At 58.0% G+C, this 12,567-nt stretch overlaps 1 long non-coding RNA gene across 2 annotated transcripts in view; it reads right to left on the reverse strand.

Moving 5' to 3' along the window:
• The window catches only part of LOC138850118 (uncharacterized), a 115,167-nt gene that overhangs the window by 65,357 nt on the left and 37,243 nt on the right, over positions 1–12,567 (reverse strand). Inside the window, exon 2 of one of the 2 annotated variants that reach the window (XR_016235061.1) lies at positions 9,143–10,167. The exons of the other annotated variant lie outside the window; for it this stretch is intronic. This is a non-coding gene — a long non-coding RNA (uncharacterized LOC138850118). Of the gene's footprint in view, positions 1–9,142; positions 10,168–12,567 lie in introns of those variants that run through there. 2 annotated transcript variants of the gene reach the window in all.

The following is a 12,567-nucleotide window of genomic DNA, read 5'->3' on the forward strand; positions in this document are numbered from 1 at the left end:
CTGTTGAGACCCACTGCTCAGAAAAGCGGATTCCTTTAAAAACACACTGCTCACTGGCCACGCCCTTGGGCACCGGAGAGTTCGGCAGAAGATGCATGGGGTCCTGATGTTGCTCACTCGCTCACTCTTTCTTTTTGTTTCAAAGATTTACCTTATTATTTGAAAGGGGGAGAGGAGAGACAGAGAGGGAGAGAGAGCTCTTTCATTTGCTGATTCACCCACCAAATGGCCACAGCAACTGGGGCTGGGTCAGGCAGAAGCCAGGAGCCAGGGATTCTACCACGGTCTGTGATGTGGGTGGCCGAGACCCAAGTCTCTGGGCCATTTTCCCACTGCTTCCCCAGGCGCATAAGCAGGGAGCTAGATTGGAAATGGAGTCAGTGGGCCCTCCCCTGTGGAACGCCAGCCTCGAAAGCAGTGGCCTAGCCCACTGCACCATGAACCGGCCCCAGCTGCTCTTGCTGTCATGCTTCCTAACACAAGGTCTTGCTGCGTCCCGGGAAGCCAGGATGACTGACTCTTCAGCCTCATTACTTTAGAAACACATTTTGTAAGGCGTTAGCCGCTATGTGGTTGCTCTGCTGGCTCTGGGCAAGTTACACTGAAAGCCAGTAGAAAGGCCACACTGTTCTCGACGCCCCTGAGAACTTCCAGGATTCGTGCGGGGAGGGGCCCACATCAACATCCACGAGAGTTGGGAAGAAGTTGACTCCACCCCCATGGATGACTTTGAAGGACTCGAGGGAGGGAGGGAGTGCAAACGGGGCGCAGCAGCCAGAGAAACGGAGCTGGAAGGGGAGCCTGAAGGGGCGGCTGCATTTCCGCAGTCTCCGGACACATCTCTAACGGGAGAGCAGGTTGCTTTAACTCAGAGCGTCTGTAACAGGTGAGGAGCTGCTGCTGTGGCTGATGTGGGTGCCCCTCGGGGACAGGGCCTAGTCTCTGCAGGAGACCACAAGTCCTTCCCAGCCCAGTCCCTGGAAAGTGGAACCCCTGACCTGAGCCACGTAGGCCCATCAGGCCGTTCCCAGGATGACAGTAAGGACACTCCCAGCCTCTCTCCAGCCTCCACCTCCCAGGCCCATTCCTCAGGGCCCTGCGGTCATCTCCTAGGCCAGGGACCACATGTGACCTCATTCTGTTCTTGCGGCCTTTCTTTCCCTTTGAAAAGTGAAAGGAAGCCAGGACCTAAACAGAAACAAGCTTCCGTCCTCTGAAAACTTCAGCCTAAGCCCTCAGAGTAAGGCATGGCCAGGACACCCTGGAAGGCGGGGTCTCCCCTGGGCAGGTGGGGTCTCTCTCCCCAGGGCAGGCAGGGTCTCCCCAGAGCAGGCGGGATCTCCCCAGGGCAGAACAGGGGTCTCCCCAGGGCAGGCGGGGTCTCCCCAGGGCAGGCAGGGTCTCCCCAGAGCAGGCAGGGTCTCCCCAGGGCAGGCAGGGTCTCCCCAGGGCAGGCGGGGTCTCCCCAGGGCAGGTGGGGTCTCCCCAGAGCAGGCGGGGTCTCCTCAGGGCAGGTGGGGTCTCCCCAGAGCAGGTGGGGTCTCCCCAGAGCAGGTGGGGTCTCCCCAGGGCACGCAGGGTCTCCCCAGGGCAGGTAGGGTCTCCCCAGGGCAGGTGGGGTCTCCCCAGGGCAGGTGGGGTCTCCCCAGAGCAGGCGGGGTCTCCTCAGAGCAGGCAGGGTCTCCCCAGGGCAGGCAGGGGTCTCCCCAGGGCAGGTGGGGTCTCCCCAGGGCAGGTGGGGTCTCTCCAGGGCAAAACAGGGGTCTCCCCAGGGCAGGCAGGGTCTCTCTCCCCAGGGCAGGCAGGGTGGTCTCCCTCCTCAGAGCTGGCCCCGTGGCTGTGCTTCCTGGGGTCCGGGGACTTGCCCAGGGCGAGCACCGACCAGCACTGCTGGCTCTGGTGTTTTCAGACACAGCGAGAAGGCTCCCGAAGCCCCCGATGCTGTGTTTACTGAGCAGGCGTTCAGAGGCTCCCACCCCGCAGCTGGCCGGTTACTGCAGACTCAGCTTCCGTCTCCACGGCTGTAAACAAGCTGACCTCCCCATGACCCCGCCACGTGGCAGGAACTCCGTGATGACTGGCGTGGGGGGGGGGGGGAGCTGAGCCAAGGCAGGACCCGGTGCCGTGGAATCCCTGTCGTCGCTGTGAGCTGAGTCCCCCCCCCCCCACCGCCAGTCTTTCTTGGGAGAAAATCTATAGGGATGTGTTGCAGTTGCACATCCGTGGTTAGGACATGACCACGCCTTCCTTCTAGGACTCGTGAACTCCTTCTAGAACTCTGACACAGTTGGATGTGTCAGAGGCACATTTCCTGGCTGTTGTTCATACGAGTGAGGCAGCCCAGATCTGAGCAAGCGGGGGCTTTCTGATCAAAGCCATCTTCCTAGCCTGATTCGTGACGAGAAGTGTACGGGGGGGGGGGGGGGGGGTCACGGTGCACGCAGCTGCGCGGGCACAGCATGAGCTAGATCCCCGGTGTGTTGCCCCTCCCAAGTCAGCAGGCCACGCAGGGGCCCCGTGACCATGCAGTAGGGGGACAGAAGAGTGGCCTTCCTCGTGGGCCTGGGTGTCTCTGGCAGGCCCAGTCCAAGCCCTGCTCCCACGTGCAGCTACCTGGTGGCAGTAATGGCAATGATGAAAACCAGTCAGAGCCAAGACAAGTTCCGGACTCTGGGAGGGGCCCCTGCTGAGGGTGACCCAGGCCCGGCCCCCTCAGCTTGCCTCCTTTCTGCCCCTCTGCGCCTGCTCAGGTCCCGGGAGCCCAGGGCCGCAGGGGGTTTGGGCACCCGGCAGGGTGTCTGGATTTGATCTTTGCGCTGCAGGCTTTCACTCGGGGCCACTTCAGATCTCCCACTCTGTCCCGTGGGTCTGTGTGGCCTGGCTCTCAGACCACCTACTCCTGACCACAGGTGCCCGAGGCACCTCCCAGGAACCAGGGCCTGGGCTCCTCCTCGGGGCTCCTTGGGTCAGGCACCCACTGGCCGCCATGCAGCCACGTCCTTGCTGAACCTACAGCAGGTGCTACTTCTCTGGGTCCTTGGAAGCAGGTCCCTCCCTAAAGACACTGCATGGCGTGTCCTCAGGACATGTTGTGACAGCACCGTGTCAAAGACGGGGTGGGCGGGAGGAGGAGGGCAGTCAGGAAGAGCCAGCTCATCTCTTGTCACCTGTGCTTTGCAACACTAAAGAGCCGCCTTCTACCCATTGCACAGGCAGGATACTGAAGCCCACAGTCTGATGAAATCAACCACAGATCGTCCGTGGGCGGGGCCTAGAGCCGAGCCCAAACTCCCAGCCCAAAGCCTTTGTCCCAAGCTGTCTGCCTTTGACCTCTCTAGGTATTTCCCTAGAAGCGAGACAGAGTAGAGCAAACCCTCCTTCTACGTGGGCAAAGGGAAAACACACACAGACGCCGGGAAACCTCCCTCTCCGGCGCTCCGGGTGGAGGCGGATGAACACATGGATGAACACCCGGGCCGCTGTGTGCGGCTCACCGCACCTGCGGGAGGAGCCCAGAGGCTGCGGAGTGCCCGCCGTGCACCTGCGGGGCGCTCCGGGTGTGCTGAGCTGAGCCGCCCAGGGTTCACACTCCCCAGCAGAAGCGGCCCTCCCGGAAGTGCAAGCTTAGCGTGGCAGGGCAGGACAAATCCACCATCTTATTCTCACTGCTCCAGGACCACCATAAGGGTGATAAAGTTCCTACCACACCGGTCCCTTCCCCACAGCGAGGTGGAGGTGGGGGGAGGGAACCTGTGGAGGCGGCCAGGCTTCCTGCCAGCCTCACTTCCGCTTCCTTGGTATTTAAAGACAGGCAAGACTTTCTGAACTGACCAAGCCGAAGATGCGGGAGAGGGCCCTATTTGGGAAGGGCAAAGAAGTGCAAGCGAGGTGCCGGGTGCGGTGGGCCGGCTGGCTCTCCTCCCAGCACAGCCAGAGCGGGCAGGCTCCTGGCTGAGCCCAGCGGGGCTGCTCGCGGCCTCCGGAGCAGGTGCGGTCTCCAGCGTCGCCCGAGACTGATGGAGAGCAGCTAGTGCCAAGAGCCAGGGCAAGCCAGGACTCGCTCCAGGCACGGCCAGGACCAGCTGCTGAGCTGGCACGGGGATGGCTCCTGGTTCTGAGTGGCGTTTCTGGCACACAGGCCTGGGCCAAGCCCCAGCGAAGCAGGAAGGTGACCTGGGAACTCCGTGAGCTGCGGAGTCCCGGAACTCCACAAAAGCCCCAGGGCATTGAAGCAGCCTTGGCCGCTGCTCCCCACTCCAGCACGGACTGTGCCCTGCCCAGGCTCAGGACACTCCCCCCGCTCTTCCGCATTGCCAGGTGTCTCCTGGCTGGGCCCTGTCAGGTGCAGGTCGGTGTGCTGACCTGGTCAGACACCTGAGCCAGGCTCCAGCTTTAAGAACCTGGATTCCTTTCAGTCGCAGCCAGCTCCAGGCAGTGCCCCAGGTACAGCTTCCAGGGCGAGATGTGGCCGTCCCTTGGCTGGCAGGGAAGGGACAATAGAGCCAACAGAATCTCACTGGTTCAATAGACAATGCAGCTGCGCTTCCAGAGTGCCATCAAGGGCACCCCCTGGAAAGTCTCATCCCCTCTCTGCCGCCACATCCCCTCCGTCCCGTTCTCTCTCGAAGGACCCGCGCTAGTCCTGCCTGGGGCAGTGGGGTCAGCAAGCCCGGATGCCAGCCGTGCGTGGCAGAGGGTGAGATGGAGAGCTGAGTGCCTGAGTCCCAGGATTTGGGATTCGTCACCCGAGTGAGTCAGAGTGCCGTCTACCAAGAGGGAAACATCGGGGCCCGGGGCCGGGGGCTGGGGGCGGCAAACCAGAGCCCCCTGCATACAGAGGAAAAGGTCTGCTCCTGGAGCCAACGGGAACGCTCGGCTGTGGAGCCCACTGACATGGGAAAGGTCGGGAAGGGGTGGGTGCGGCAGCTTGGCCACCAGCTGGGACGCCCACCGCTATCTCGTATCCGAGTGCCAGTTCAAGTCCTGGCTGCTCCACTTCCAATCCAGCTCTGCTAATGCACCTGGGAGGGCAGCAGATGATGGCTCAAGTCCTTGGGCCCCTGCCACCCATGTGGGAGAACCCAGGGGGAGCTCCTTGGCTCCTGGCTTCAGCCAGGCCCAGCCCTGATTGGTGCAGGCATCTGGGCAGTGAACCAGCAGGTGGAAAATCTCTCTCCCACACCCTCAAGTAGATGAAAAAAATAAACACTTTTTAAAGAAATGTGAAACACTGCCTGGGATCCCCCCAGGAGACCTCGGAGAGACAGGGGCAATCCTAAAATGGCCTCCACCTGTTCTCCACTCTGCCCAGCCTGGCTGGCACGGACTCTAAGCAGCGGCTCTCTCACCCCTGGCAGCTCTCTGTGCCACTCCCTCGGCCTGTGGTGCCTACTGCTCTCTCCCTAGAGCCCCCGCACGCTCATTCTTTAAAGATCTATTCAAATCAACCCTCTCCAGGATCCTGGGCCCCACTGGAGCCACAGCCACAGTGAGCTTCTGCTTCCTCTCACTGATGGTGTATTTCCCCCACACACAAGGGTGCCTCAAGGAATGCATAGAAAAATGGAAGTAAAAGGTTTATTTTAGTGCAAAATCATCATGAAGTCCATGCATAGTTTTCTCATAAAATGCATTTTCTATGAGCTGTCGGCAGCCCCCTTGTATTTTGCTCTGTGGGTATGTCCTCGCCCTGGCCTGCCCCCCACCCCCCCCCCAACCAGATCACAGGCTCAGCTCCAGGCAGAACAGAGTTAAAGACCTGGGGACCGGTCCCAACAGGCGCTCTTTCTTTTGTTGGGTTTGTGCTTACAGATTGAGAGTTAACCTCAAACTCCCGGTTCGAGAGCCAGGAGCTCAGCAAGGGGCTACCACCGAAGCCCTAAAGAGGAGGCAGCCATTGTCTGATGCCTTAAAATACTCACGGCAAATAAATGCCTGTGGCCATCAAGAAGAATATGACTCAATCCATGCTGAAAAGAAGCCGATGGAAGTGGTGTCCCACAGAGAAAACCACAGAATTCAAACGAATGCCTGTGAACCACTTCAGCTATTTCTGCGTCTATGCCCGGATAATATTCCACTGCGCTGGAGCCCATCTCAGTGTGTTCCTGCCCGTTTAACACTCCTTCCTCCCTTCTCAGCCCAGAGTCTGTAACCCCCAGCTCCCAGACACCCCAAAAAGCTTCCGGGTGGATCACTCGGCTCCCCAAGTCCCTGGCTCCCCAAGTCCCAGACCAGAGAAGGTGGACAGCCCCACAGTGGCTGGCTGTGCCACCCAAGACATCCTCATCCCCTCTTTCCCAAACTACCCCCAAGCTCTCTGGCCCTACTGCTTCCAACCTTCTTATCTTTAAAGACTTATTTATTGATCTATTTGAAAGGCAGAGTGACAGACTGGGGGAGAGGTGAGACACACACACAGAGCGAGATCTTCCATCTATTGGTTCATTCCCTAAATACCTTCAACAGCCAGGGCTGGGTCAGGCCAAAGCCAGGAGGCAGGGTGGCAGGGACCCAAATACTTGGGCCATCACCTGCTGTCTCTCAGCACGTTAGCCTGAAGCTGGATCAGAAGTGCTGAGTAGCTAGGACTCTGCCAAGCCCTCTACAGGACGCGGGCATCCTGAGAGGTGGCTTAACCCACTGCACCACAACGCTCCTGCCCCAGGTCTAACCTGAGTCCTCCATCTGAGTGCCCCAGAACCATCTCCCATTTGGCAAAACACACCCTTCAGCCCCCAAATTCTCTTTGAAGCTGCAGCCACGCCCACAAGTCCGCAGGCCCTGGGGACTGATGAAACCGAATGATGCCGAGTCAATCTGACTCAGGTTTCCAAGTCGACCTCTGCCAGGAGTCCTGGCTGTCTGCTCTGCAGGGTCATGGGTTTTGCCCTCTCTGACTCAGGCCGCATTTCCAAACCCGCGTAACCTGAGTCTGCCCTCTGAATGTCACTCTGCTCTTTTGCCTCTGGACGTCCAGCCCCTCTCAGCTCCTCTGTGCCAGCCACAGAGCTGTGCTGGGGGCAGGGACAGTCTTGGAACAGGATCCCTGGCCCCCGACTCCAGGAGCCAGCTGGCCTTCAGCGGCTCATAGGAGCCTGTTCCTGCACGTGAAAAATGGAGGGAAAAACACTTGGAAGTGTTGTGAAGATTCAAGGGGATGACGAGAAAAATGCATGGGCCCAGACCTCGCGCCTAAGCAGGGAGGAGCTCAGCAAACACGACTGAGCCACAGTCACCCCTTGCCGGGTCAAAAGTGGCCGAACAAGGACGACTTCATGTCCGTGCACCTGCTCCTACTCAGGGTGATCAGGACATCAGTGTCCCGTCGCCTGGGGTGCTGGGTACAGCAGCAGTGCACATCAGAGTGATGGTTAGGGAGGTATTCAAATAATCAAGGACGGCTGAACCCTGCCAGGCACTCTTCCTGACTGCCGGTTTGTTCAGCGAAGCCGATGGAGGAGACAGGCTAAGACATGGCTGAGCGCCCAGACCCCGGGGAGGAGAGCGATGGCCAGCAAGCCCCAGCTCCCTTCCCTCCAGCGCCGCGGGCCTGAGCAAGTGCTAACCAGCCCCAGCCTCGACCTTCTGCTCGGTGGCACTGGTGTGAGGCTGGAGTCAGCTCCTGTGTGACATCCCCAGGTCACCCGAGTGTGGCGTCAGCCTCACTAGCTGATGAAATCCCTCTCGGGAGATGGTTCTCCCTGGCGGGGACACACCCCAGCGATGGAAAGGCAGCCCGCATTTAGCAGCTGGGACAATCCTCAGCAAGCTGGGGGGAGGGGGATGCCACCACCCAGGAGGGCACAGGGAGGCCCCAGCCCCAGTCACAATGATGTCACCACCCAGGAGGGCACAGGGAGGACCCAGCCCCAGTCACAATGATGTCACCACCCAGGAGGGCACAGGGAGGACCCAGCCCCAGTCACAATGATGTCACCACGCAGGAGGGCACAGGGAGGACCCAGCCCCAGTCACATGCTTCCTGCCTTCTGGATGGTTCCAGGGAGGCCAGAGGATGCCACACAGTCAGCCAGAGCTGCAGAGGCTCCTGCACAGCCTCAAGAACCCAATGGGCTGGAGCTGATGGGAGACAACCACACGGGCGGGGAGCAGCAGGCTCCGCCCCTTCTGCTGGGAGCCCCAGCCTGACTGGAGTTCAGTGTCAGAGCGCGGGTTCATCAGGAAATGAGAATGACGTCCTGTCGGTTTTCCTGTGCCCATGGTTTCTGAGCCGACGGACGAGCGGGTGAGAAGGTGAGTCTCCAGATGAACAGCCGGGTGACAGGCTGGGAATCTGGGGTTTGACAGCCGGGGAGAAGGCTGTGAACTGGCGGTCGCTGGAGTGCTGGCAGTGACAGCGGCACACACGGGAGTGCAGGGCTGACACAGCCCCAGTGGCACTGGTGACAGAAGACGCTCGCTCCAGAGAGACAAGCATGGTAGCTGTGTGTCCCGGCTCCTGCCTTAGTGATTCCAGCCCGTCTCTCATGAGGGCTGGGCAAAGACCTCGGGGTTTACATTACAGTGACTTTTCTGACTTAAATGCTCTAGAATTTTTTCTTTATCTTTCTGAAACTTTGGCAGTGTGGACTTGTGTGTGTGTGTGTGTGTGTGTGCATGCAGATGTGTTTTCCTTAATCTGTAACATCAAGAAATTTTATCACTTTACTTTTTTTTTTTTGACAGGCAGAGTGGACAGTGAGAGAGACAGAGAGAAAGGTCTTCCTTTGCCGTTGGTTCACCCTCCAATGGCCGCCATGGCTGGCGCGCTGCAGCCAGCGCACCGCGCTGTTCCGAAGCCAGGAGCCAGGTGCTTCTCCTGGTCTCCCATGGGGTGCAGGGCCCAAGCACTTGGGCCATCCTCCACTGCACTCCCTGGCCACAGCAGAGAGCTGGCCTGGAAGAGGGGCAACCGGGACAGAATCTGGCACCCCGACTGGGACTAGAACCCGGTGTGCCGGCGCCGCTAGGTGGAGGATTAGTCTATTGAGCCGCGGCGCCGGCCATCACTTTACTTTTTAAAGAATTCTTCCCTCCGTTGTATCTGCTCTTACTTTTTGCAGCTCTTATTAGGAGAGGCTGTTGGAGTTCCTGGATCTAAGAATCACCTTCAAAAACATCATGAAAATGCAAATGATTAGAAAACTATGCCTGTTTTTTTTTAATCGCATCAAAACAAACAGCTTTTAATTCCATTTCTCCGCAATCTTTTTGAAGCCCTGTTGCATTTTCCACGCGTCTTAGCTCTGCCTGCACTTTTTCTGTCTATCCTCTCCTGCTGTACGCTGGGTCAGGGCCTCAGGTCAACCGCAGGCTCGCAGGTTAGCCGTTCAGCTGGGTCTCCCAAGCTCCTCATCAGTCAGATGTTTAGAAATGCAGTTAACATGCAAACAACAGTAGCAACCTGCTGAAGGTCATGGTGATGAGAACAGGTGGTGACGTCTGCACGCTTGGGGCCCTGCGCACCCGTGGGAGACCCGGAAGAAATCCCTGGCTCCTGGCTCTGAAAGGCCCAGCTCCAGCCGTTGTGGCCATCTGGGGAGTCCACTTGTGCATTGAGGAACATAGAGAACGTTGATTTTTCTTCCAAGAACTCAGGAGCTAATGCGTTAGTAAAGGGATCCTGAGCCACTCAGGAGAATGTGAGAAGCCCAGAGCAAACACCCAGAGATGCTTCTGCCTGCTCAGGAAGAAACAGCTGCAGCCTCGCAGGGAGAACAGGCCAGAGGGTCGCCCGGTGGAAATCAGGTAAGTCCAAACCATGGGGCTGAGGCCCTGAGGGCCTTGGCTCAGAGCAGAGCTTCCCGAGGGCCAAAGCTGCGTGACTTTGAAAACTGCAACGTCCAGGCACGCGGTGCACCAAGCACGTCCCTCTTGGAGGCAGGGACAGAGGTACCCACAGATCTCGAAGCCTCCCTGGTGGTTCCAGTGAGCACCCAAGTTCGGTAAGCACCATGGTTGGACACAGAGGGAATCAGAAGTAACGCCTTCCTCACGTGGAACATTTGGGGGGCCTCAGTCCTGGAAATGCAGTTCAGGTGGTCCTAGGCTGGAGCTGGCGTTGTGGTGCAGTGGGCTGAGCCACCCCTTGGGACACCAGCGTCCCGCACTGGAGCGCTGGCTCAGGTCCCGGCTGCCCTGCTTCTGACCCAGCTCCCTGCTGACCTGCTGGGAAGGCAGAGAGGATGGCTCAGTGCTTGGGTTCCTGCAGCCACACCCAGCCCCACACTGAGTTTCCTGTTCCTGGCTTTGTCTTGGCCTGGCCCCAGCCATTGTAGCCATCTAGAGGGTGAGCCAGTGGATGGAAGATCTCTCTGCCTTTTAAACAAGTAAATCTGAAAAAAATTTTTTTAAATGGTTGTAGGGTATCAGAGGCAAATTAAAAGTCTGTGGAGGTAGATGTTTTCAATCTTGGCTCAAATTATCTCCACAGCTAAAGTTCAATAACCACGAGTAGCACAGGGTCCCTGTCAGAGTGAGAACCCCGGGGTGGGGCTGAGAACAAGGGAGTGAAAAAGACAACAGAAGCAAACCCTCAAAGACCTGAGCAGGGAAAGAACAGGGCACGCACAGCAAAGTCGCGTTCCCACCCTAAAGACAAAAACTCGAACACTTCAGCCTGGAAGCGGAAACTACAAAAAGCAACTGATTTGAAAAAGGAGTAGAAATTTCAAACTAAAACAATGCTATAACCATAATTAAGAATTTAATGGGCAGATTCAATATAGATCAGACATAGCCAATAATTAGACTAGGGAAATGGAATATAAATCCAAAGAAAGTAATGAGAAAGCCTAAAAAGAGGATCTGAGAAAACCAAGAGGGGGTTACGCGTGGAGCACTGACAGGCACGCTTCTGCCTGATGGGCCGGAGAGCCAGGGCTGCAGTGACTCAACCCTGCCATCGCAACTCCGGAGAGCCCCGCTCCGCAGGTAGCTAAACAGCCATGCCTGCATGCAAGACTTTCTTCACAAAAACAGGTGACGGCCTCGCAAGCCACGTTTGTCCACAGTAAACACAGAATGGAAAAATCTCACCTGCGCGAACGTCTCCAGCAGAGCAGGAGCAGAACAGAGCGGGTTATGGACAGTAACTGAAGAACCGCTGAGACTCCCAGAACTGGTCAGGGAAAGCAGTTCACGAGCTCAAGAGCCCCATGACTGCCGAACAGGCTGACTGTCCAGCAAGCAGGAGAAGCAAGGAGGAAATCTTAAGGTGGGACAGACTATTTTCAAAGATGTGACCAACGGCCACTGACTCCTCGACATCAGACAGACCACGGGGTAACAGCCTCAATACGCTGACAGGAAACGGCTGCGGCCTGGAAGTCCGTGCTCACAATGAAGGCGGCACAAAGGCACGGCTGGCCAAGGAAGGACCTGGCATTTGCTTTGTGGCTGTGCGCTCAGAGGTAGGAGGGGCACCAGGGGAACGACCACAGGGAAGAAGCGAACGGTAACTGTAGGTCAGTCTGTGTGAGTACTGACCATGAACAGTAACACCTGATACGTCCATGGCGCTCTAGGTACATACAGAGCATCTAAATCAACAGGAATGATGGCGCGGAATTCGGGCAAATGAGGCTAACATGAAGGTGTTTGTGCTGCCTGGAGAGGGTGGCATGGACGATCCAGCAAGGTCATGGTGGTTTCTAGGATCAGCAGCAAGAGGACAGACGCAAAGTGTGCAACCCCCAAGCCAGGAGAGGGGAAAAAGCTGCAGCAGGAAGAAATCAGGAGGGCAAAGAAGAGCGGAAACCGAGCAGCTGGCAGCCTAGAAAGTGCGAAATAAAGCAGACTTAAATACACAAGTAAGTTTGAAGTCTGCCTGAGCCACAGGCCGGGCCACCAGGGCAGCTCAGAGGGTCCTGGAGAGGCAGAATTCCTCACGAGCTTTTGGAAGACCCCTGTGAGTGTGCCCCCCCATAAACGTCTCTCTTGGTTCCACTTTGCACAGATGCCCTTGTGTTTACACAAAAGGGAGGTGAGCTGGCCTCTGAACTCCCCGCGGCACGGAAGCACAGCCCAACGCAACTGGCTCTGGAGGGGACGGCCCCAGGCACCCAGCCACCTGTTTCACGGGACTGTGGCTGCCTGCGGCCAGCACTGCCACAGGGAACACCAGTGATACGTGGGCTGCCAGAGGCCCGTCAGCCTGTGAGCGGCCGTGTCTCCCAGCACCCAGCTCCTTCCAGACCCAAAAAGCGCACCCAGGATAGCGTGAGACATTCCACTTCCCCCTGCATCACAAGCTACGTGGAGTTTCCCATTTGCTAAGCTGGGCCACGTTGGGGAATTCAGATGTGACTTCCAGTTCTTGCGCTTCCTCCAACAGCTCCTTGACTCTCCAGGCCTCTGCAGCCGAGGCCGGGAAGTGGAGGCTCGGCCCGGAGGCCCCGGTGCTCCGTCATTGTCAGAACTCAGAACACATTCCCTCTGGGCCTCGGTCTCCTGGTTTGCAAAGTGGTGTCCACACCACAGGCGTCTCACGAGCAGGCTGTGGGTTTGCAGTGGGGCCATCCACACTGAAGCACGAGGCACAGCAGGTGCACAGGGGAGGAGCTC

The sequence above is a fragment of the Oryctolagus cuniculus genome, chromosome 6 (assembly GCF_051225735.1).
Source record: "Oryctolagus cuniculus isolate XC-2025 breed Fujian yellow rabbit chromosome 6, ASM5122573v1, whole genome shotgun sequence".
Classification (NCBI taxonomy): Eukaryota; Metazoa; Chordata; class Mammalia; order Lagomorpha; family Leporidae; genus Oryctolagus; species Oryctolagus cuniculus.